Source organism: Abramis brama, assembly GCF_963993115.1.
Source record: "Abramis brama genome assembly, chromosome: 5".
Classification (NCBI taxonomy): domain Eukaryota; kingdom Metazoa; phylum Chordata; class Actinopteri; order Cypriniformes; family Leuciscidae; genus Abramis; species Abramis brama.
In genome coordinates, this window is record NC_139967.1 from 13,025,527 (window position 1) to 13,053,047 (window position 27,521).

Consider the following 27,521-nt stretch of genomic DNA (forward strand, 5'->3'; position numbering starts at 1 on the left):
ACGAAGTTAAACTAAGAGAGCGTGCCGTTCGCAGACATCAGAATGAACGAGTTCACAGTAACGTTCATCAGGCAGTATTACGGTACGTTCAGTTCACGTTCGCCCAAAATATGAACGAGTTCATGAACTATCGTTCATTGAACCCGTTCAGGCACAACAGTGGTTTACAGGACGACGTTCTCTGGAATCCTCTCAAGCGGAGGACTTCTACATTCCGATTGGATGCCGCCGAACCATGTCATAGCTCATTACCATAAAGTTGACCTGACTTCAACCCTCCTCGACGCCCACATCACCCAAGACCATCACCGGCGCCTCTTCTCGCCGGAGATCGCCACTGGCTCACATTGAAAATGAATGACTTCCGGCCACTTTGACGCTCTTGTCGGCGGCGGTGTGAACGCACAGTAATAGCATTGTTTGAGCACCAAATCAGCATATTAGAATGATTTCTGAAGAATCATGTGACAAATTCAGCTTTGCGCTCACAAGAATAAATTACATATTAAAATATAGAAAAATAGAAAAACTATTTTACATTTTAATAATATTTGACAACATGCAGCTTTGGTGAGCATACAAGACTTATTTCAAAAACATTAAAAAATATTTTTAACTGTATGAATTAGGAGAGGGTGAATGAGTATGTATCGTGTTTTATGGTCTTATGTTGTACTCTTCAGCAAATGAAAATGTGCTCACGAATACCAGGACAGAAGGGCCGAGGTGAAATCAAACGATTCTAATGTCAATAAAGACACCCTGGGCCCTATCTTACACCCGGCACAATGCAGCGCCAAGCGCGACGCAAGTGTTTTTTGCTAGTTTCAGTCCGACGCAGTTATCATTTTCATGTCCTGCGCCACGTTGTTTAAATAGCAAATGCATTTGCGCCCATTTGTGCGCCCATGGGCGTGCTGGTCTGAAAAAAAGGTGTGTTCAGGCGCATTGTTGGCGCGTTGCTATTTTGAGGCAACAGAAATAGACTGCACCATTGACCAACTGAAACCTGGTCTAAAGTCAATGATAGGGCTGTCACTTTACGTTCGAAAATCGATTGCACAGTCGATCGGACCAACCAACGCAAGTTTCGAAAACGAAAATAGGGAATCGATTTTAACGGTCTTTTCTCGGAGCGCGTCCAGCTCGTCACGATACGCCCGCAGCGAACGCGCGTCACACAGCAACTGCAGGCTCTGACAAACACGCATAACAGCAAATTATACTTCTGCATAATGTGTCTCTTTTTACAACAAAACTGTGAATTCTGCCTGTATGCAGACAGTCTCATGCATTCAGATACAGATTCGGGCTACAGTCTACAATCGCCTATGTAGGCGAAATTTGTTTGACATTTCTAATCGTAAACACAGCTATGTTGAAGCCTGCAGTAATGTTTTTCATTGATGTTATGGCAGTCCACTCTGCTTATTGTTTTTCGAGAATGTTGCACTCCTGTTTGTCATTGTGCACGAAACTTCACGCCAATAAATCATCAAGAATATTGCTGACTTGTGCGCGTCTCAAGCGCCCTCTTAACGTTTGTCCTAATGCCTGTTAGTTGTCCGTGGATTTGCCCATATTTGGCGTTTAAAATGGAAACGTCTTTAGACATGGAAAATCGATTTTACAATCAATTCAATGAACACTTATGTCTCAAAAATCGAACAGGATTTTTTCACAAAAGTGACAGCCCTAGTCAATGGCGCAACAATTTTTTTATGTGGCGGGTCCACAACGCGCATACACTCTGCTTATTAAACACACAGGGGACACAGCAGCACACAAACATGCCAAATATTTAGCATGTTTGGAGACGCGTTCGGTCTAAATAGCGAATCTGCCATGGCGCGAGCGCAACTGGCATTTCCCACATGGAAAGAACCTATATGAGGATATATGCGCATATATGAAACCTATATGCAGTTTATATGCACATATATGCTGCATATATACAGCATATATGCACATATATGATAATATATATGCTGCATATATGCGTATATATGCCACATATAGGCAAAATTGAGGTGCATATATGTGCATATACAGGCCATATAGGTCTCCTGTATTGCTTCTTTATATCCACATATAAGCCCTATATGTACATACAAGATATGTCTCCTATATAGCTCATGGCAGGATGTTCATAGCTCATATCTCACTTTGGCAACTGTCATATGATGCCTAGCTCAGATAGGCACATCTATCAATTCGAAGCTCACGAAGCTGAGAAGATCAAAAAGATAAATTGTTTTTTTTTTTCTGTTCAGTTTTTTGTCTTATTTTTGTTCTTTTACTATTTGATTGTTCTTAAGTAAATAAATAATGTAAATTTCTACATTTTGGGGTTTTATTTATGTTGCCTACACTGTAAAAAAAAGTGTACTTTTACAGGTAACGGTCTGTATTTTTTTACAGAATTTTACCGTTTTGTCATTATACAGTGAATGCCTGTTATTTTACAGATATTTGCTGTAATTTAAAGGTCCACTATTAAATCTACAGGTAATTGCTTGTATTTTGGTTTTACATCAATTTTACGTGTTTTAAAAGGAACTTGTCTGTATTTTTACAAAGTTATATTTTACAGATTTTTTCTGTGAAATTAGAAAACAAAGAAAAGAAGGTATAACTGCAGAAATCTGCATCTATTCAATATGTTGTCCTTACAGATTATTAAGCATTTGGGGGTTAAAGTGAGTTTTTAAGGTTAAATAATAGTATTTGTACATACAGTAGCCTACCCTACATAGGCTACAGTAGACCTGTATTGAATTCTTTTTTATTGCATAGGCTATAGTCTTTTAATCTTGTCTTGCAAATAGATGCTCATTTTGATCATTTCATTGTCTTATTCTCCCATAATTTCATGTATATTTTATTAATATTTTTCCAAATCTCCGTTGCTGCACATTCAGGGCTTTGTGTGTGTGTGTGTGTGTGCGCGCGATGACGCAGATTCAAATTCGCCGCCATTACGTTTCCACTGTTTAGTCCCGCCCACAACGGTTAGCTGATCAGTCGACTTTGGATCTGTATCAAGGGCAAGCAGGAGGTTTGAATTCAGTCTACTCTCGTGAAGTGGATTGTGAGATTAACAGGGGTTCAATTGTAAAGTCAATTCTGTATTTTCACGGTTTTTGCCTGTAATTTTGTGAAATGGTTATTTGCTGTAATTTAACAGAATCCGTCTGGAAACTTTGCTGCCAGAGATTTACCGTTTGTATACGGGATTTATTTTTTCTTTTTTTACAGTGTAGGCCTAGTAGCTATGGATTTGAATAATTTTACTAATATATAGGTAAACATATAGGTGAACATATAGGTGCATATATAGGTGAACATATAGGTGCATATATAGGTGCATATATAGGTGAACATATAGGTGCATATATGTGTATATATGTACATATAATATAGGAAAACGGCCAATTTTATATATGTCACATATATTAAAAACCTATATCAAAACCTATATTAAAACATATATGTTTATATAGGTTATTTCCATGTGGGTTAAAGGGAATGGGAAATGAGACTCTGATTGGTTTAACGCACGTAAATCCCAAAACACATCCATTACTCATTATGAGAATAGGGACAACCCTTTTAGACCACGTGCCTGGAGCGCCGACCATTTTTCCTGTCGTTAAACTAGCAAAAGTGGATTCGGACACGCCCTAAGTTAACTTGCGCCATGCGCTTTAGACCATGCGCTTAGATCGCTAAAATAGGGCCCCCTGTATTCATATGTTTACATTCATCACTTACCCATCTCTCTCTCTCTCTCTCTCTCTCTCTCTCTCTCACTCACTCTCTCTCTCTCTAATGGTATTCTATACTCTTGTGTATCTAAATGCTTTTTGTCACCTCACCACCCCATCTCTCTCGATCCTGTTAAAGTATCTGGGTGTGCTCATTCTGGAGGGCTTTTCTGAAGTGTTTCTAATTCTGGCCAGCGACTCAAGTGAAAACACTCCGTCTCACACACACACACACACACACACACACTGCAGTGGCTCACAGCCCCATTTAGCTGATGTGCGTGTGTGTGAGTGAGTGATATGAGAGCTAAAAGCTTGTCCTTCAAAAACTGTCAGCTCTGCTCAAGCTCAAAACAAATGTTTCTCTTTTTATTGTGAGTGTGTGTGTGTGTGTGTGTGTGTGTGTGTGAGAGTAAGAGTGAGAGTTTATCATGCAGTTTATCAAAACAGATTTCATTAATCCTATTTATACACAATAAACTGTTATTGCAACATGGTTATTTGGGCTAAAAACTACTCCAGTGTTCAAATGACATTACACCAATGTTCAATAAAGCCTGAACTAAAATAAAGTGATATCTAGTGGAGAGTGAGCTGAACCCATATGGAGTGTGTAGGTGTTTGAGTTTGCTGAGCATGAGGGTTAATCACTAACGTAGGGAGAGAAGGAGAGTGTGAGGCAGAGAGAGAGAGGGACAGAAGGCAGTGAGACAAATACAAAGAAAAGGTCCCTCCACAGTGAGTGATGCTCCTAACCGATATTATGAATTATGAATCCCATAACCTGACAAAAGCATCAAGTGAAAGCATACACATAGACACCACATAATGAGAGATGGAAGAGGAGAGTTAAAACATAAGTGTAAGAAGACAATACAGATTGTTTTGATATTTCAATCACAAAAGTTCAGTTTCACACAGTCCTTGGGACAATGTTCCCTCTAATATTTTTTTCTTACAGCGTATGCCTATTGGACAGTCACATAGACTAGAGGTATAATGGATGGCAGTTGATCCGTTATCCATACGGACCTCATTGAGTGAAAATGTATCATTTGCACATGATTTTAATTTACACACTTTAAATTACGATTTTAAACCATTCCAGCGCAAGAAGAGGCGAAAGATAACTCGATCGTGCACTGTTATCTGAGCGTACAGCCGCACACACCCGAAGCGCACACACACAGAGGTGCATTTCAGATACACAGAATTGATTCCTCTTTCCTCTTTATGGACACATACACAAAATGACGTAAAAAAAAACATATTCATCATAAACACATTCGGTTATGTCTTAAGTGATGTAAAACAGTTGAGAAAGAAATCAGATGTGTATCATTATATTGCATCCGTTCATCATGAGTAGGGTTGGGTATCGAGAGCCGGTTCCATTTTAGAACTGGTAACAAATTTCCAAAAACCGGGGATTCGATAAGACGCACGCATTTCGATTCCGCTTAACGATTCCTGACTTTCTCAGGCTATGTTTACACGGAAACGATCTGAAGAGAAAACGCAAAAGTGGCGTTGCGTTATCACTTTTTTATTCTGCGTTTAGACGAGCGTTATGGGGGGAAATCTGCGTGCATATGGTGACGCAAAAGTGTGTGAAATTCGATGTAGTATGCACTCCAGGCGGCTAGGTGGCAATGTGAGAGAGCCAACGTGAGCAGATCGGTGCCTTCACTGTCTAGCAGACTTTTGCGTTTTTACCCTTTAGACGGGAACGTGACGGTGGAGCGTTTTTAAGATTTCCACTCTGGAGGGTGGTTTCACTTTTTTGTGTTTTTAAGCCCCAAAAACGCTGTCGCCGTCTAAATGAAAGGCACATCTGATAAAATATTTTTACGTTTTCACCCGCGAGCGTTCTCGTGTAAACAGGGCCTCAGTCATTCTTGCGTGGTGCTGGTGAATAAAGCTGTATTGATCTGCCAGGACCAGGCTCCCACAGGGATAGGATTTCATTACGCATATGTGCTGTACGTCACATTCACCACGACTGACCGCAGCAAGCGTTTAAAAGTTTGGTTATGTTTTTCAAAAAACGACGATAATATAGAAAAATACAACACATGCAACAAGGAAATTTAATGCAAGTGAGGAAGCACATTAAATCTGATGAAGCATTAATTTAAAGGATGCACCGTGTTTGATTCGATGGAGTCTCCCAGCCGCAACAACACACCAGATAAAGCTAAAAGTAGCAACAGCAGCATCTCTCACTCGGGTACAAAACATACAGATGAGCCAACATTCGACTCCAATTTAGAATCTATTTGGTTTAAAATCGTTTTTGTTTTGTTTAAAATGGAGACCACGATTACATACATCAAACTACACAGAATAACATGTTCCAGTCTATTTAAAAAAATAAATAATAATTAAATAATTAATTCAGTGTATCATTAATAAATACCTGTTTAATTAATGGATGATTCACTGTTTTTGAATAAATCTCTCGAATCTTCTTGAATGAATAGGCTAATTCAATGAAAACAAAATTTAACAGTCGATTGTTGCCACCTACTGGAGTAATCAACACAATCTTTATTTGAAGAGACTCCTTTCACTTTAGCCATGACGGGGAAGATGAGCAAAGTAAAACTGGATGAATGCTACAGGGCGGTGACAAGATTTGTGGTGAAAGTTGGCAGTTTATTGGTTATAGCTAAAAAGTGGCAAGAAATATTTATTCTTCAAGTATTTTATTTCTGAATCGGAAACAAGAATCGATAAGAACCGTATTCGATAAGGAGAATCGGAACCGGAATCGCTAAAATTGAAACGATACCCAACTCTATTCATGAGGTCTTAAAGTGACAGGAGCCTATAAATATAACACTATAGCGTTTTTACATTTAATTATTACATTTTTTTCTACTGCTAGACCTTACTTTATTTGTAACTTACATTGTATTTATCTATGGTTGCAATTTGTGTATTTGTTCTTATTTTATTACTGACTGTTCATTTGTCTTTAATAATGTTTAATTATTAAAAGCTAGATTTTTGCTGTGGTATCGAAGTACTTAAAGTGGGCTTTAAGGAATGAAAAGCAAAGTTACATTAACCCCCCCTCCACACACACTTTTTTTTTTTTTGCTGATCCAATCCATGACTCAAAAAATATAAAATGATCCGAAACGTGAGGTTATTGTTGTTATTGTTACAACATAGACCAAGACCAACATCTTTGTATATGTACACATTTAAATACATTTTAATTATACAATAAAAAAAATAAAAATAATAATTAATAAATGAATATCTCTATTAACACACACACACACACACACACACACACATATACTATATATATATATAAACATACACATCTGGCACATCTGTTTATTTGGCTACTGTTAAATCACTGAATTATCTAACACACATTCGCACGCATGCACACACACAAAGACACACTCATATATATACACACACCCCCTACAGGATTAATCCTGTAAACAAAGAATTCAGCATTCATCACCAGCCAAATATCCATGATCAGAACTAGGCCAACACATGATATGTGTGTGTGCTTTGCAGCCTATACTATATGCTGCCATCATTATTTTTTGAATTTGAATAAATAATGAGGGGGGAACACATTTTATACTGCGAGTGCGTGCGCTTGTTTCAGCAGCAGGGGAGAGCACAGAAAGAGAAAAAATATGTCTGAAAGTTATGTAAATTTTTATGCGTGTATGTTTGGAGGGCAGCCTTCAATGATGTTGTACAATCTCTTTCATTTCTGGTCAGCTCCATTTGTGTCACATTCCCCTTCAATCACCGGACGTCGGTCTCTGATCATTCAGATGGCAGTCACGCCGACTCACAGATGAAAGGGATGTAATGTGTGTCATGCACACGCGCACACACACACACACACACACACAAACACACATACGTATAGAGTCCCCTGATGAGCAACAGACAAATAGGATTTTTTGCTTCCAATTGTGAAATTGCTGACGAGGTAAAAACGTAGGAGTCTATGCTCAAACACACACACACACAAACAAACACACACGCACACACACACACACACACACACAAACACAGTGCTTGGTTTAGGCATAAATATAAAGGAAACATCTAAAGAATGCAAATTTGTTAGGGCTAACAAAATAAAGCCACAGAGAGAGATGAAGTGACAGAGAGTGTGTGTGTGTTGATGCGTGCGAGTCATTCACACTGGAGACAGTCGCACACTTTTTGATCACTAAGAGACTTAATTAGACTCTATTCTTGCTGTCTGTCTCTCTGTGGGCTGAACGTAACACTTCACTGCTGATAAGGAGCATGAAGAGAAAATCATTCTCTTCCCCATCTCGTTTTTTCTTTCTCTTCCTCAGTGGGAATGAACTAAGAGAGTTTGCAGGTGTCGCTACTAATGACATAAATACGTAAACCTTTGCAATAATAAAAAGGCAATTTCCTTCATTGGTCCGCTGATAATGTTCGAGAGTAAATAAGCGCAAAAACATACAAATCTCATTTCCACCAGAGAAATAATAGCATTGCTTGTGCCAATCTGATACCATGCAGTATACAAATAGCTATCGCAACCCAGATCTAGAATTATTGGAGCACTCCAGACTAATGAAACATTGCTTTATTCCACCCATGTCTGCATGGGAGCGGCCTTATATTTATAAGGCATGTGGGGACGCACACCTGCGGTCAGAGAATGCTGGGAGGAAACTCTCCTGCTCCCTGGGGCTGACTTTTGCACATTATTATTAGATGTCGCTGGGGTGTGATCTCTATCTTTACACTCTCATCCAGCAGGTGTGTATGTCAACAGAGTGATTTAGTAGACAACACGGCTTACAGGAAACAGAGCCCGTTTCCTGAGCGCTCTGACTGGATAGAAAAATGAACAGTCACAGAAATCCCACAAAATGACATGATACTATACTAAACACAATAAAAATCAATTAAACAAACTAACTAGAATTATACACAACTCAATAAAAATGTCATACTCTACCAGAAGCCTGAGTATAAAGGTGTTCATAATGCCTCATAATGTCGTCACAAAATAACAAATAATTGTAATACATCATCATACTTGCCTATATTCATGGTTAAACTTTGAAAAGGTATAAAGCACATGATAGCATTATATTATATTTTTTCTGCACTATGCTATTTAAAAAGCATTAAAATGTAGGCTATCTATAGTAGTTATAGTTATTAATGATAAAATAAAACTGAAGATGGTGAATCCAAGTTGGATGCTTTATATTTAGAGCTGGGCAATAAGTTAAGATTTTATATTTAAAATGTTGACAAAATGTAAATAAGTTATATAATATATACATTTAGTTAATTGTTAATTGCACCATTGACTTCCATAGTATTTTTCTTTCCTACTATGGAAGTCAGAGTCAAGGGTGAGTAAATGATAACAGAATTGTCAAGTGTGTAAAATGCCACACGGACATCAGACGCAGATTCATTCATACAGAGAGCTCAAAATCACTTTCATTTTTACAACAGATGTTTAAATCAAAGATATTAATAAAATATATCCATCCTGATGCTCTTACACTGATTAACATCGAGAACTGGATGTGAAACAAAAACACTGACGTTGCCTTTAGGAATTTAAATGGTCATTAAATAAGAAGCACATTAATCATTGCGATATGTATGATGCTGGTGTCACAACTGGGTTGTATAAATCACAGGAAGATAAGGTTTATGGTCAAAAGGCTTTACAATTCCACACAGAAAGTAATCCAAACAAGGAAGGCCAACAAACACAACCGCTATGCATTGATGTAGCCAGACAAATGAGAACTGAAAAGACTGCAACTACAAGGCAAATGAGGGCAATTAATGACAAACACCTGAGATGATTCAATGAATCTCAATGACAACTCATTAGTGGCAGGAAACTAAACAAAGGACAATAGGAACTAAAGAATACAAACTAAAAGCCCATGAAAGTGTAACTAAGAAAAAGATAACGGAATGTCTGTGACAGCTGGTATGGTCAAAAGTTTGGAAACATAACTATTTTTAATGTCTCTTTATGCTCATCAAGCCTGCATTTATTTGATCAACAATACAGAGAAAAAAAAAAAAAAACAGTAAGATTGTGAAATATTATTACAATTTAAAATAATGATTTTTTATTTTAATATACTTTAAAAAATATAATTTATTTCTGATGCAAAGCAAAAATTTATCAGCCATTACTCCAGTCTTCAGTGTCACATGATACTTCAGAAATCATTCTAATATGCTGATTTATTATCAGTGTTGGAAACGGTTGTGCTGCTTGATTATTATTATTTTTCAGGATTATTTGATGAATAAAAGATAAAGAAGAACAGCATTTATTTAAAATAAGAATCTTTTGTAACGATATACACTGCTATTCAAAAGTTTGAGATCAGTATTTATTTTTTTAAAGAAATTAATACTTTTATTCAGCAAGGATGTGTTAAACTGATAAAAAGTGATAGTAAAGATATTGTTGGAAAAGATTTCTATTTTGAATAAATGATGTTCTTTTTAACTATTTAATCATCAATGAATCCTAAAAATTTTTTTAACAGGTTCCAAAATATTTATTTATTGCCCAGGCCTAATTAAAATGCATAAATAACATGGAGCCTAAAATACAATTGTTACTAAAAGATCAGATCAGATTAAATAGGTTTTGAACAGGCATGCTTGTTTCAAACAGTTTTGTGTTTTGACCCAGTGCCAAATCCTTCTCTTCCTCTGTTTTTTCAGTGTCTCTGTGCACTAAGTTCCTCTCCCTCGCTTGAGTGAGCTCAAGACATGGCCATAATCGGCAACCATAACAACCCACGAACACTGGAAAACGGTCAGAATCTGTATGTGTGCTGAGAAAGATTGACCTGTGGCCCGTGTGTTTTGCCCTTAAACTTTCTTTCATACCTGTTTTCACTGGGAGCTTTCAAGACAATAGAGCGACTAAAGTCACACACCTGACCCGTGATGATGAATATCAGCCCCAACACCACACACACATACACACACACACACACACACACACACACACATCTCTCTAGGGTTTGGATTCTATCATTATCTCTCACCTTGTCACGGTCAACCTGAAAAGCTTTCTCTCTCTCCCTATGACACTCTCTCTTTCTCTCCAATCATCTGTTCTTGCCATTTCTGTGCCAATGCCTTTTTATGTCTTTCTCAATTGTTCTTTCATTACTTGTTTTGAATTGACTCTCACCAAGACTAGAACAGAGGAGTGCAGCAATAATGTCTTTGTCTTTGCTGACTAATTAAAGGACGGGGTGACATATACATCACATCTCCCTCTCTTTTCTCTGCTTCAGATATTTCTCAGGAAAACCATCCTTCAAACTTGAGTTTCCTTCATGAGATGAGAAATCTGAGGTGACCGTTATGCTTGGGGACAGACTGGGACAGCCTCTTTCAGTCTGGCATTTATTCAGCTATGAACTCCTGCTCTGCGCTCTGAAATACTCAATCAATCGTCCTAATGAAACCCCGCCCCCAAACCGTTATACCATTCGAAAAACCCAATAAAACGCACATCTGAAACACTCTGGCACAAAGCAGTGTTTTTTTTTAAAACCAGGGTAAACAAAACAAACTACTGTGGAGTGATGCTTTTCTAAAACTTTCAATGCATCAGGAAAAAAAAAAGCAACACATAACAAGGTCTCTGTGGTGTATGAAAGTCACTCTCATTACCAGATGTCTCCATTTTACTGATCTCAGACCAGCGTTTATCTCCTCTCCCCGAGAAGCCATTTCTCCCTCCTACGCACCCACTCTGACAGAACGAAAGAACGAGTGAGAGAATGAATTAGCATTTCAGAAAGAGAGAGAGAGAGAGAGAGAGAGAGAGAGAGAGAGAGAGACAGCGAAAGACGGGAGAGAGAAGAGATCAAGTTATTCTCAGGAGATTGGTTCAGATGAGCAAAAACAGTAAGGGGTTGCGTATACCTACACAAACAATAACAACCACCAAATGTACAAACGACATTGACACGAGAATGCAAACGTACAAAATTACGTTTTTAGTGGAGAACGCAGAACACAGGAAGTGCATACCGCCTACAGGTTCACTGAGGATAAAACAATCCAATACAGCAACCCCCTTCACCCCCGCCCAACGCACATCGCACAGTTTTAACTGAGAAGCTGGCTTTCACCGTTGTTTTGTTCAATCATGCATCTAAGATATTCCCCAGCTCCTCACCCAGAGTCGGATTCTCAGTTTCGAGCCACTTACATTGCTCATGTCAGACCATCTACCTGGATCATTAACTAGAGGTTTTTTATCCAAAGTGACAGTACACTAATTGCAGGGACAGTGCCTCTGGGGTATCCTGGAGTTCAGTGTCCAGCTCAAGGGCTCGATGGTAATAGAGCAACACTGTGATCTCAGTAACTCTCCAGTTCATGGATCACAATCACCTGGGACCGAACCTCCATTCGCCAACTAACTGGTGCAGATCGGTACCCGCAAAGCTGATCGGCAGCCCGATCATGCCGTACCTGCATACTAATGTCGCAACCAGAGCACTTCCTCCGAGCGCGGTATCTCTATGAGCTGGTGGACAGGAATAAATAAACTCGGCATGCAGCTGAGTCCGTTTATCTGAACGCAACAGCATTCCTGCGAACTAATGGAATGTTTAGAATCCAGAGCCCGTGGGGACGTTCCGATTCAAATTCCAAATGCGTTTATTAATTCCGCTCATAAATGAAGTTCCCCTCCTCGCGGCATATCGCAAATGAGATCCCTTTCCATAATTTGTCTTTGTTGAGTTTCACAGTTCTGCATTGATCTAAAAGACCCTGCGACAAACGACACTGACAGAAGCAGGAAGATGAGGGACCTCATATTTCTAATGCGTAAATCATCTTTGAAAATGCTCCTATTTGACACCTTGGACGTTCTCAAATGTTTGAATACAAGCTGCATTTACCACCGCCTGCAGCAAATGGCACTTTTTTTTCTTCACATGTACTTCTACTCGTATAATGGACTGGAAAGTATCTACAACCTCTACAAATCACAGACTTAGACATTTCGCTCTAGAAGTCTGGCAGTAAACGCTTTCATAAATTCAGCCATTCGTGTGTTGCTGAGATGCTGGAGGCTTTTGAATGAGGGCAGTTCAAGTTTAAGAGTTTTTAACCCTCTAAACATTTATAAGCAATGGACACCAACTCATACTGTTTCGCATTTACAAGTAACTTCTTTGTGCATGTAGCATAATACAGCTGAATTTCCCATAATGAGCCAATTCAATTAAGATTGAATTTCAGATCTAACTTACAGTACTGTCCTCTCTGCTTGATCTCACGAGCTTTGGAATAAATACATCAATAATTTCATAAGCTAGAGAGAGTTTATGATGCAATTGTGCTTGGAGTCATTTTGGAGAAATATAATTTCCATTGCTGTTTTTATCCCATTGGGCACTTTGGAAAAATATCTCAATGTAAAATAATATGATGAAACACATTTAGAACTAAATGCTGTAGACAGTTTCATTTGTATAAAAAGCTCATGTCAGCCTAAAAAGCTCTTCCATTGTGAGACTGAATTTGCTTTCTCTCTCTTTCTCTCTTTAACATTCTCCCATATTAAATAAATAAGATGAACGTTTTTATTTGTAAACTCATTATTTCTAGGGAAGCACTAATATTAATTAAATGCTGACAGATAAGCTACTAATTTTTTCATGTTATTGCGAATAACTGTCTGATATCAAAAGTATGTACCATTTTGTCTAAAATTAAAAACCACACTAAAACCAATTAATTTAAAAAGCTACTAGTGAATTTAGGCATCACTACATTGTATTGTACAATATGAAAAATGGATATTCCTTTTGGGATTTGCTAAAGATTATATTTAACAGTGTTGTTGATTTATTGGAGTTTTTAAAGATTAAGTGTGTGGGGTAGATGGCAGCAGATGTAATAAAATTGTTAAAATATGGGAAATTATCAAGTAGAATTAAATATTTAATAACATCCAATTCAGTACTTGATCAAAAGTTTGGGATCAGTATGATTTTTTAAATGTTTTTAAAAGGCTCTTATCGCTCTAATGCTCACCAAGGCTGTACTTACTTGATCAAAAACACAGTAAAACAGTATTATTGTGAAACTTTGTATTGTAAATACTATTAGAATTTAAAAAATTACTTTTCGATTGTTAAATGTAATTTATTCCTGTGATGGCAAAGCTGAATTACTCCATTCTTCAGTGTCATTTGATCCTCTAATATGCTAAAATCATTCTAATATGCTGATTTTCTGCTCAAGTAACTGTCACATGTATGATCTGTTTTGCTTGAATTCTTGTCTGTGTATTTTGGTTTGACATAGTTTTCTTTCTTATCCGTTTTCCCAGCACTTGTTTGTTACTATGGTTACTGATTAGTCCTCACCTGTTCATTGTTCTGTTGATTACCATTCCGGTGTATTTAAGCCCTTAGTTTCTTCAGTCCTTTGTCTTGTGTTGATGTTGATATGGTAAGCTAGTGTGTTACTCCATTTGCTTTAATTTCCATAGTCTTTTGGATTATATACACAGCAAGTGTGACAGTAACATTTCTTTTTATTATCAATGTTGAAAGCAGTTGTGCTGCTTAATATTTTTTCAGCATTGTTTGATTAATAGACTGTTCAGAAGAACAGCATTTATTTTTGAATATAAATCTTCTGTAAATCTTTACTGTTATTTTTAAACAATTTAATGTATCCTTTCTGAATAAAAATATTGTTTTTTAAAACAAAAAATGATTGACTTTGAATATATATTTTGGAACCAAACTTTGAACTGTAGTGTACATTAAAAAAAATCAACTAATAACTGATATGGTTCATGTCTAGTTGTTGTTTCATCAGTTGCAAGAGCTGCTTACTCACTCAGGCCAGATGTCCTGAGTGAGTCTCCTCAGGTCTCCTGTGCACCAATCCAGTGCACACACTCCATTAGCACCTTGGACAGAACCACAACACTCAGCTGAAGACTGGAAACGTGGCATAGCTGGAGTCGATTCATGCTCGCCAGGCTAAGGCTACACAAGACGACAAGTAATGCTCCTCTCTACCTCTTTTTCAATCTAACAGAAACAGATGAGGTTTATGCTGAAGCAACCAAATAGACAGTCTCTCCAAGACACTCCGAATTCATGTTCCGCCTCCTCAACCCCCATCTCCTGGAGAACTCCCGACGAGTGCACAGACACACAAGGAGCTCCAGTAGAGCACTATCAGTGCACTCTAGCATGACAGAAACTGACCCATCGGCTACTCCAAAACCTCTTCAGTCTGATCGGCCTCTTAATACTAAATAAACACCTCTCCGAAGCATTTCCACCATGACCCTGACGTGCTTCTCTTCATTCCCGGCACACATCCGTAATAATCTCTACAACAACAAAAACACTTAATGTCAAGCATGCAAACGGTGGCTCTGATAAAAATTCATAGGCTAATACAATTTCGCAATGTGATATTTCAACACTGCCACATTTCTCCAAAATAATCATGCTGTATGAAGATAAAAAGAGCCCTGCTTCATTAATTATGCAGCAGAATGTGAATTTATATCTATTAAATACTATAAAATATTAAATTTAAATGAACAGCTTTATGAGGTCCCTGACAATAACAAGTGAACAATGATTCAGCGAGATGTTTTATATTTTCTCTTTCAAGAATCCTAATTTTTCATGTTGTCCCCCAGATGAAAAACACTTTTCAATGGCGACCCCTTTGATTCGGTGTGGTGAGATGACTTGTTAAATTATTCAGCTGTTTGCATTTTCTCAGCTTGATCGGTGTGACATCGCTACTAATGTCATTGTCATAGAAACTGAGGGTGTAATTTTTTGTGATGTCATATCAACTGTAGTGAAATACAGTGGATACGACCTCAAATACAGGCTTTGCATTAAGCATGCAATAGTATGCAAATCAGTGAGGAGGAATACAAATATTGTATATTTGTAAGTGTATTGGAAAAACAGACCTTAGCTCGAGGAAATGAACCAAATTAAATGAGAAGTGTAACAAAATATTTATTATGGTCCAGAAGGCTTTATTTCAGGTCTAGGGCTATGCTTTCTTAACAGAATCCATGTCAGAAGCATTGGAGGGAAACAGTACAGCAGTGGAATCAGATCAGGTCTACAGGGCTTTGAATCTCACACCCAAATCAGTCAGAGATCTTTGGCTAAGCAGTTACAGGTGATTAGGTGAGGGCTTTACAAGCTTAAGGCTTCTTTAAACACACACACACACACACTTACACTTACAATTATCCCTAATCATTCCACAACAGGTGGCCGGTTGGAGTCGGGTCTTGAGGTGAACCGTTGAAGTGCCCTTATTACAGGTTAACAAAGCACCTGCAGTGGCACAGATGAGAGCCTGACAAGGCCCATTTTAAAGGCTGTCTCACTGATAGCAAACTCTTTCCTAAACGCCTAATCATCTCAACGCACTAAAATCCAATCATACTTAAATTACAGCGTGGCTCAAGAACTTCAGATTGGAGGACTGTGTTGTGACAAAACTCATGCCCATGTGCTTGATTAATCACTCGATGGGCTTCATCAATGAAGCCAGAGAGCCTTCTTTAAGAAATGGTTGTTACAGCAAATGCTTTGCATAAGAGAATTTAAGTGTGAGCATCAGCTAAGAGAATCATCAAGCATTTTAATATTTATGATCACAGTGATAAAATACTGCAATATCACCTAAGTTATGCACACTAATCCATATTTTAAAAGCGCATATGGTACCATAACGTGTTTACATATATGATGCGTACATTGTGAGGCCAGTATAATAATGATTGAGTCATATACTTTTAGATTACATTTTAATTTAACATTTTATAATGAGCACCAGAGTGAAACATATTCAGCTTCTTAAATTAAGCTGTTTAACTTAAAAGGGATAGTTTTTTATTATTATTATTATAATTATTATTCACCCTCATGTAGTTCCAAATCTACAGGCTTGCCTTTCTTTGGAACACAGAAAATATATTATTGTGCATACAATGAAAGTCAGCAGGGTGCAAAACAACACTGGACCACATCAACTGTCATTGTATGGTCAAAACAAGAATGTATGAAGTAATACGAGATTTGGAAATGTTTAATTTTTTTGCTGAACTATTCCCTTTTTTTTTCTTTTTTTTTTATTAGTATGGGACAAAACAATAATTGGCAGACCCCTTGTAGAACCACCAAGGACCCCCTAGCTGTTATAACTGTTAACAATCTGGACTGATTGTCAGAGATATTACCTGAAGTCTGTGTTAATTCCAAATACAATCCACCCACTTCCTATGATTTCCTGTCACCTCTCCACTGTCCTGGACAACCTGGACGGGTTACTGTACGTAGGTTTCAGGTTCACACCTCAGCAAAGGACAGCTACTGTGGAAAGTTACTGAGAACCATCGTCAATGTGGTGCCCTTGAGCAAGATAGTACCTGATCCCAGGTCGCTCCTGAAATTAGTGCACTGTGCGTTGCTTTGGATAAAAGCATCTGCTAAATGACAAGTAACCAACCCCGGCACCCTGCTGTATGATGTTTCTTACTTTGCAAATGAGTCTGCTGATTACAATAAGAATATATTCCAAAATGTCTCATCAGTATGTTAATTACTCTAAACCTGCAATGTAAGATGTGTCATTAAATCAAGCTGTACGGCCATGTCTACTGGGCACTGTTATGGGTGCTCGAGCTGGACAATGCGTCGTTTTCACCTATTGTGTTGAAAGGCAGCATAACCTTTTTAAAATGGATGGAAATGTGTGGCCTGACCTATAGAGTGAGGACGCTATAGGACCCCCCTCCAACATATTATGCATTTTCAGTTCTTTTGAAATGTGTAATTTAACAGAGGTAGATAGAGAGATACATTACTGTTTCCAATTTACCTACTATCAAAAAGAGTTCGCAATACAAAACGCAATAAATTCACACAGTAAGGTTAAAACGCACAGAAGGTTAAACCAATAAAAAAAAAGCATTTTTACAGTCTGCTGTGACATATGCTAAATATCATTCACACATAATATGTTTGTGCTGGAGGATAGCGCGGCGTAGACAGAGAATATTTGCTTTCCATCACGTAAAATAAAATGTGTTGTGGTTTTTCATGCATTTCAAATATCTAGGAGTGAAAAATCTAAAAACATGAATATAATCATTCAGCTGAGTGCAGCCGCTCGGTCAATCTGGTCATCGCTGAGACATGTTCTACATGCTCAATCTTATTCACATTATTCACAAATTGGAGGAAGACAATGAGAATGATGAGGGTCCATGCTTCTCAAACACACATATCTGAGACTTAATGAGTGTGTCTTAGAAACCCCATTTATCACACACTTCTAGAGCTTATTTTTAGAGGAAGACAGTTCCTATAGTGAATTAGTTTCATTGAACAATAAATGTAATGTTCATTTTTAATAAATTAATAAATATAAAAAAAACTATTGTTTCTAAGATTTGTTTTCTGGAGTTTTGAGAATCCTGCATTTACAATGACATCAGTCTTCTCAAAATTCTCTGGAACTACAATATGTTCAATGCTCCCTACACACTCAGTCAGGGATATCTGTAGAGTTCCATTAGCTTTCTTAAAATTAATAACACTTTATTTTACAGTGTCCTTGTTACATATGTTACATGTATTTACCACAGTAATAACAGTGCTTTATGCATAATTACATGCCACTAACCCTCAACCAAATCCGAATCCTACCCTAACCCTAAAGTAAGTACATGTCGTTAATTACTATTACTCGGTACTTAATAAATATATTATTACACTGTAACAATGACACCTTAGTGTAACCCAAATTCCTTCACTTAAAAAGACCTGAATTAGTACAGAAGTTTAATAATGAAAAGTAAAAATAAAGTATTGCATAGTCTTCACTGTACGAACTAAATATATAAATGTGTTCTTATTAAAGCTAAAAAAAAGTGATTAATTAAAAGAGCAGTAAGTTATTTTCTCTTTTGTTTGATTCACATTAATGACACAGAGCAGCAGGTAGGTATATTAAGCTGCTGCCACTTTAAGACCAAACGCACAGATACTGATACATATCCGGTTTACACCCAACTGTTTACTTTGCTTGAGACATAACCGGCTGTGTATGAATACTCTACACGATGGGCATTCACCTTCTGAGAGAGGACCGCACAGAGTTCCTTTTCAGGATATACTGCGCTTATAACTCTTTCTAACATCAAGCACGTCCCGCTCTTTATATTCGCAATATACACAATTTAGAAAAATCTCTAACGATAGACATTTATACATGGTAATGATCATCATACTGCCCAGCCCTACAGCAATGTTAATAATTCTGCTGCAAATCCAAATGCTTTCTCACTGGATCTCCCAGCGCTGTGTAGTACTGTGTCACGTTTTTGAGATCGGCTCGCGAGTAAACCTGTTCTGAGCTCGTCCTGCGCTGTCTATTATTAGTCCAGGCTGATAAACGGTCCGTGCGGCTAGACCCAAACCAAGTGTGGGTATCTGCAAGTTGGAGTAATGGGCGTGGAGAAAGGTAGGAGGCATGGAGAAAGGTCTGTATCATTGGTCTCGAAAGCTGTCTGTCAGGGTGTGGGGTAAGGGGTTCGTTTCTGTTCAATACACCTTTCAGCACGCCCATTACTCCGACCTGAAGCTATCCCCGTCTCACTCAAACGAGTAGCACAGTTTCGTTCCGCTTTCATTTCATTTATCGTTTGGTGTTTCTTATATGCAACAGAAATGGCAGCACTTATCAGTTGGGCAAAGTTGTGGCTAACGACTAAATGGCTTAAATAAAATGATATCCTTTTATCTAAATGAATAAATAAATAATTTCGGCTAAACAAATTTAAAAATAAACTGTTTTAAATTATAAAAGTGAATTTAGACATCACAACATTATAATATACATATTGAAAAATATAAATTTTGGAAATTGCTGAAGATTTTACATTTAACAGCGTTATTACATTGCTAATGCTTTCAAAGATTAGCTTAACTGACAGCAAAGGTAATCCAAATGTAAAAATAGTGGTAATAGATACTGTTAGAGTACATTGTGTTTTCTTAATGTTTATGTTTATCATGCTGTAGCTGTCACCAATCTGGTGTGCTTTATACACAGGCATAACTGCTAGTTAAACCAATCTTGAGGTCAAATAATCATTGAGTGGTACAAAGGTGATGCATAGGAAGGAACTGATGGGTAAATATCATGAAGTCATATATCAAGGTACACATCTTCTATTTATAAACTCGTCATTTGAACTGAACATGTACAACAGAATCTCACTTAAGATGTTAAGATTAACACCCTGTGTAATCCAGTTCACAGGGCACTACAGTGTGATTGTAACATACCCTGTGATTAACAATCACCACAAAGCCAAGCTAAGCTACAAAACTGAATGATAAAACGCTGCATCTATTTTGACATCACAGTCCTCTAGAATCTCAGGGATCATTTTTAAACTTGTTCATTTTGCAATTATTTATTTATCTTCTCAAGGAGAAGAAAGGGGGCAGGAAACAGAGATGGAAGAGTCATATGAAGAAACAGAAAGAATAAGGTTAATATGGAGAGATGTGTAAGGACTTTTAGCTCACCGTTATTGAATTGGAGTGAGTTTGGGGGTGGGTCAAGACTGTGAAAACTACCACCTTCCTTAGAAAGACTACAATCTATCTGAATGGCATAAAAGCCAGGGGGCTTACAAAATAAAGAGGGTAAGAGAGGAAGAGAGGGGAAGTAAAGGAGGAGTGAGATTCACACTGGGGGTCTGATAAGAGGATACGAAAAGAGGAATGGGGGGAAAGAAATATAATTAACCACGAGCACAGCTCAGAGTCCCAGCACGCTTCTGTATTAATGGAAGTGCTATTGTAGATAATGTGCTGCTGCATTTTCTAGCAACTGTAAATAGTACTTTCTTGTGGATAATGGTTGAGCTATACCTTCTTCATTTTTACACATATATACATATATATAGGCTATATATACATATATATATATATATGTGTGTGTGTGTGTGTGTATATATATATATATATAATTTGAACACGCAAAAAAACATAAGCCCTAAACCTACAATATTATCATTAATATTAATAATAATTAATATTATCATTTTATCCTACATTTACAAGTAAATAAACATCCTGCTGTAGTGAATTCCTCTTAAAAAGAGCTATTAGTGTAATAATATGTTTCAGCATATTATTAACTAAAGATTTTGCTCCACTATGCTGAATACATTGCCTTTTCTAACCTTAATAATGCCCAAATAACCTTGAAGTATTTAGATGTATGCAGCAAAACAAAACACTGGTGATTGGTCCCCTGGTTATTGCTCATCAGCGCTTTAAACTTCACAGAAGTATTAAGCAAAAGACACTGTGCTGGTATAATTAACGGCTGTGTGACTGGCAGATCTGGGTTGGGTAACTGCAGCTTAATCCCCTGTTTCCAGTACAGTATTAATCCAGACATGAGGGAGTAGTGCTAACATGCTAATGTCAAAGCTGAGGCCAGTTGACAGCGGTGGCTAATCTGTAATGAAGTCCAATATATTCCCCCTTGTGACACCAAACTGTTTGATAAACCCTTATATGGGTTTGGGTTTCATATGGTTGATCTGCCATAATTACAGTTGCAGCTTTGCAAACAAATTAATAACTAGGTTTTTTGATGGCCGATGCCAATATTTTATAGAAAATTGTGGCCGATGCAAAGCCTATATAACACAAGCACACCTGCTGCAAATAAATTAAATTTACATATTTTTGCTAAAATACTGAAATTGGAAATATTTGTTTGTGTGGTTTATAAAATGTATTCATCTGAATTTTCTGATTACTTGCATTAAAAAGTATTACACAAAAGTATCTATTATTAGATAGAACTGTTGAACAAAGATGGTAAACTAATGCAGACAAAGAATGGGCGTCTGCACATTGGTCAATATATCAGTCAACCACTAATATCCACACCTCACTGCAAGCGTTTGTTAAAATATGCATCCAGCATTGTAATTTTCAACTGGAAATTATTTGATTACTATTGCAACAATTTTTTTCTAAAAATGTCGGTTAATAAATGTTAAACGTCGAACAATAGTACCCCTGGGCTGCACTAGCTGCACGCCTATGATGTATTAGCTTCTCAAGCCGGTGGAGCCTGTCAGAAAGCTAAGAACTCTCAGTATTCGCTCTCTCCCAGTGAGTATGGCGTTAATGAAAGCTGAACGCAGTACTGTAGCATTTGCTGAGAGTGGGAGAGAGCAGGCAGGAACCCCTCCGGGTCTTTACCTCTATTGTTAAGAGAGGGTGAGGCATAGCAGGGGGTTAATGCCAGAGTGGGTAGCTACCGTCCCTGCTAAATCTTGACATCATAAGGAGAAAGAGACAAAGACAGGGACAGACGAAAGGGGAAAAGAAAGGTGTACTGTAGCATATATTTTTAGAAATACATGAGAATATGAGTAACACAAACATCTCTAATGTCAAATATGGCACTCCATTAAACGTACAGTATGGAATTTTTCGCCACTAGGGGTCGCTAACCTCTTTACAATAACAAAGGCGTAGTTTGATGACGCAACACATGCTAAGAATTATGGATGTTGTCGTCAACGTCAAGCCGGCCGATCTAATAATGTTTATGGATGACTGAATACATCGATGCTTTTATCATGACTGTGATATGAAGCAGTTCGGGATTGCTAAGAGACAGCTATCAGCTCCACACGCGACGCGAGTCCCGCGGATATAAAAGGAATACGGACATTTCATTCTATTGAACTACACGCAGAATTACTACTCACAGGTCAGTTTATTAGACAAATTAAACTTGTGAGGTAACGCAGCGCTGTTTCACCTAGTCTAACATTACATTAGCACACTAAACTGCATTTGAATGTGTTGAAAAGTATGTGTTAGTTTGTCTGTATGAGACTAGCAGTAAGCTAGATCAACATTAGAATAACATACAGATCATATTCTAACATTTTATCATTGTTGAACTATATAACATTGATTAGTTTTATGTAAATGTGCTCACCTGTTTAATAAGTACATGTAGGAGCGGTTGAAGTCTCGGACGTGGAGCTCTTGTTTATATACTGTCTATGGGAGCTCTCGGCATCTCGAAAACACCGCGCTGATATTGATTCTCGTTTTAGTTCTCCTTTTTTATCCAAAGTCTGCTTGCCATGGTCCGTAATGTTTGAACAAAACAACAACAGCGTGCAAATAGACATTGCGAACTCCACAGTTGTATGCGTCTGTCGCTTTGGTTAATCAGAGGGCTCTGCTCATAGCTCTGGTTACCATGGCAGTACAAGCGGAAACCAGGGACAACGCGGATATGACGCCATTGACTGCGACAAAACGGAAATAAAGAAACGTGCCGTGTCTAAAAATTAAATTAAAATTTCTCCTGGTTTGAAAGTTGTTGGAAACAGTCGGGATAATGTAAGTACACAACAAAAAAAATATATAACGTAGATATAGTGATTTTTGCTCATTTTAAAGCAAAAAAGTTACATATTGTGCCTTTAAGGTCTAATAATCTAATGTTGATCATCTAACGTATTGGATTTATGTTCCCAATCCCAACAATCCACACAAGATGAAGAAATTAGCTGCCAGTACAGAATGCAAGGCCTTGCTTCGATTCAGAGGACTACGGCGCCAGACTGACAAACTTTAATATCCCTGGTAATAGAAATTTCTTAAATATGGGCAGCCTTACATATAAATCAAAAGGTCAGGAGAAAAAATTGCAAAAATAATAAGGCATTTTACATTTAATTTAGTGGCATTTTCTAATAAAGTAGGCAGTGTGAGGTTTTGCATTTCAGAGATATTTCAGCATAATTACAAGATTCTAGAAGTCACAACAAATTCAGACTAATTCACCTACGGCAGACTGACATATCAACAAACACACCATTTTCTAGCACAAAAATACTGCATGCTCATACGTGCCATTTAGCACTTGCTTTTCACAACTTACTGTTAACCACTTGCTGAGATAATGTGCCTGGAGCAAACTGAGTCTTACATGAGGGCACGTTAATGATAGAGCAAGGCTGCGATTTAACCCAAACTTGGATTTGTGTTGTAATATAAAAAAAGTATTAAACTAATGCACCATCACCATGCTAAAAAATACATATTATAGCACCATTACACACAAAAATGTACACATTTTATATTAGTCAGTGTTCAACGTGGGCCATAACACGGCAATGCGGATACCGACAATACTGTACCAGAAACTCTCATCAAATGCTGGTACTTTCTTTGTAAATGCTCGACTATATAGCGTACCCTGTTGCTCTCACTAGACAAAGACTGTTAGTATCACAAACCAAAGTTTTGACCATCAGCATTACATTTGGTGTATACCGTAGCTTAAAGAACCCTCAATTCAGAAATGAATGGGCCGTTTGACCGACATATTAAAACACCAATCACACTTTGCCTGATTTTATGTAATGTTGAGGGATGGGCAATAGTAGCAAACATATCTTCTTTACTTACAACTATCTGCAGCCAAACAAAATTCTTAAAAATCTGTCAAATATTCATTCTCATAAGTATACCTAGAAAATCCAGAGCCATATAGGCTACATTAAGTAGTCAAATTAAACTAATTAAACTCATGTTTTTTGGAGATCATCTGTGTAAATGTAATTTATGCTGCAGTCTGCTTCAATATATTCCCTTTAATATTGTGGGTTTTAACACATGCAATTGCTGTTTTAAAGAAAGACATAAAATTATGTTAAACTACTGAGTTGTTTAAATATGCAAATAAATCTATTATTTGCGTGTGTGCGGTTTCTGTATCGTGAAAATGTACGTGGGACACATTTCTGAGTAAAATATTGAAAAGAGGGTCCTGAGGAGGTAAAATAAGATTTTTCCTTGCATAGGGATACAAATGCTAAAATTTAAAACAAAAGCAGTAGACCTAGTATTATTAGTATAATTAAATCCAATCAATATTACAATTATTTGTTAATCATTTTAAGATTAATAAATAATGATCCTGATGAGCCTATACACACACACACACACACACACACATGCAAAGAAGTGGAGTGCCCTGGTATTTTTTGCCTATAATACTATAAATTCTTTATTTAGTGTTGAATTATATGACACACAAAATCTTGTGCCCCACCTTCTCATCTGGTATAATCATAAAAATTAAATCAAAAGCATGGCCACTTAAACTCCCGACCAACTCTATTAATGTTAGCAGCGGTTTCTCTCTAAGGGAAACTGAGTGAATAATGCACAGATGTGTCGCAGACCACTCATACACACTAACGGGGAAGCGAATAACAACACAGGAAAAACACAGGATTCGAGCAGCTGGTGGGGTGGTATGTATTCGCTGCTAAAACGGAGAAAATCCCGTGAAATTTTAATATTTACCAGTACAATTGCCGCGACGTGCAGGTGACCCGGTCGTGCGCGAGACCGTGCTCATATTTCTCCATGAAATCTCCTCACACTGATTTAGACCCGTCTGCTGTATTCTCGCACATAACTCGTGGAAATATATATCACAATTAAAGAGTAAAAGACCGTAAAGGTCGCATTCAGTCAGTCAAGTTCACAAGCAGCGGGTAATTGGTGTCTCGTGCCCAGTCGATACTGTCAAGAATGATATGCGCGCGGTGACGGCGGGAAAGCTCGCCTCTAAAAACGAGAAAGTCTCACGGTGTAGGCTATGGATGGGAACCGAAGCCGTTTTAACGGCTGCATGGTTGTGGATGTCTGAGCTGGGAGAGCCTCGGATCAGTTACACAGATGTGCTGCGCAGGTTGAAAAAAATGACCGAGCTTCTTCTCAATAACGGTTTCTCTATTTCTTATCGGATAAGGAAAATAGAAGTGTTTACTTTATTAGAAAACGGACAGCTATGGACTGCAGTCATTCGTTTGAGAAACCGGATTCACGTCTGTATTCAGCGTATACGAGCAAACACCCACAAACACACGCAGTTATGGAGAACCGGTTATGTTTACCGGGGTTCTGCTCCTTACCTTCGTCAACGCTGAGCATGATTCAGTGTAAAATCCCCGGATAGATCATTTAATCTCTGGTAGATATGTGGGAAAAGGGTCTGGCACCGAATCCTGGCGTTTATCCTTCAGAAAGCAGAGCTCCTCGGTCGGAGATGCGGTGACTCCGGTGAGACGGCAGAAGCGCGGTGCTCGGTTACTGGGAAATGCGCGAGAGCGGATGCTGAGTGAAACGGGATGCGGGTAACGTTACTCATATACACAAGCACACTCGCACGCGGAGGGAGCGTCGTATTCTGAATGGTTAGGATTTAAATTCAAGTCTTCACGGATTTTTTACTGTCTGACACGTTCGGCATCACCGGGACGTACCATTCAGTTGCTCGTGAGAAAGGGGGTGTGGCAGTAGGAGCGGGGAGCGGGTTGCGCGTTTACCGGCGCGAGCGGCCGACACAGCGAGCACAATCTCAGTCCGACCAGTGCGCGCGCCGAGGAAACATCCACAGAGTGTGACTGATTTTCTAATAACACCGCTGCTGCACTGGATAAACACTGCCAATAATCGTTTAGGAATATGTTTTGCGGCCTAGTTAGATAAACATCTACAATAAAACACATGTTATTGGAAAAGTACCTCTAGTTATTTCAAAAACATTACTGTTACTGAGAGTTTGTGCTGTTAGTAGCCTATAAGGGCCCTTGCTTTTCTCAGCATGTGGGCCAGGCACCAAGTGTAGACTAAACCCCAAATCACCTCCATTGTGGGTACCAGACAGTGGTCCCCACACCAAAAAAAAATAAACATACTAAATAATGTATTAATAAAAATGTAAAACTGCAGAAAGGTTTGAGGTATAGGGTTAGGGGATAAAAAAAAAAAAATTAGCCTGGTATAAAAAACAAAGTCAATAGAAAATCTCCAAGAAAGTCTCCACCAAGAAACAAATACTTGTGTATGTAGCCTATGTATATGTATGTGTATAGCTAGCCTCTTTCTCTCTCTCTCTCTCTCTCTCTCTCTCTCTCTCTCTCTCTCTCTCTCTCTCTCTCTCTCTCTCTCTCTCTCTGTGTGTGTGTGTGTGTGTGTGTGTGTACTTGGGATCAATATGCTCAAAGACTTAATGGAAACAAATCTGTTGTGTTTGGACATCAATACATATATCAATGACTCAATGGAAACATATCTGTGATCAGCCAAGGTCATAGTAAATCATATATATATAAACATTTAATGCATTTTCCATTGTGTTGCATCTTTCTTAAGGTGACCTGAGCTCATGTTCAATAAAAGCTGGCTATTTCGCTGTTTAAAACTGATTTGCTTTTTAAACAGAATAACATGCTCATTATCAACACCTAGGAGTAGGAACGTTCACCACTAGAAACCAACCATGGCTGGTGACATGTGGCAACAAAGTTTCTGGTGGTGTGAATAGGACTTTATACTGACATGCTGTGTTACACATTAATAACAGACCTAGCAGATCTAGAGCCAGAGCCGTTTCTGACCATTTTGGTGCCATAGGCAAGATTCCAGAGTTATTTTGCAGACACATCATGCATGTAAAACTATACAATTCCAATATACCCTACACTAAAGATTTGTATTTCTGATCACTGTATATCTGATAACATTTGGAGAG

At 37.9% G+C, this 27,521-nt stretch overlaps 1 protein-coding gene across 2 annotated transcripts in view; it reads right to left on the minus strand.

Annotated features, from left to right (window-relative positions):
* tenm1 (teneurin transmembrane protein 1) overlaps window positions 1–26,148 on the minus strand; it is a 155,502-nt gene extending 129,354 nt beyond the window's left edge. For both annotated transcript variants that reach the window (XR_014606269.1, XM_084114746.1), the window contains exon 1: window positions 25,900–26,148. The gene's annotated coding sequence lies outside the window, so the exon portion shown is untranslated. The remainder of the gene's footprint in view (window positions 1–25,899) is intronic.
* Between the last annotated feature and the right edge of the window lie 1,373 nt (window positions 26,149–27,521).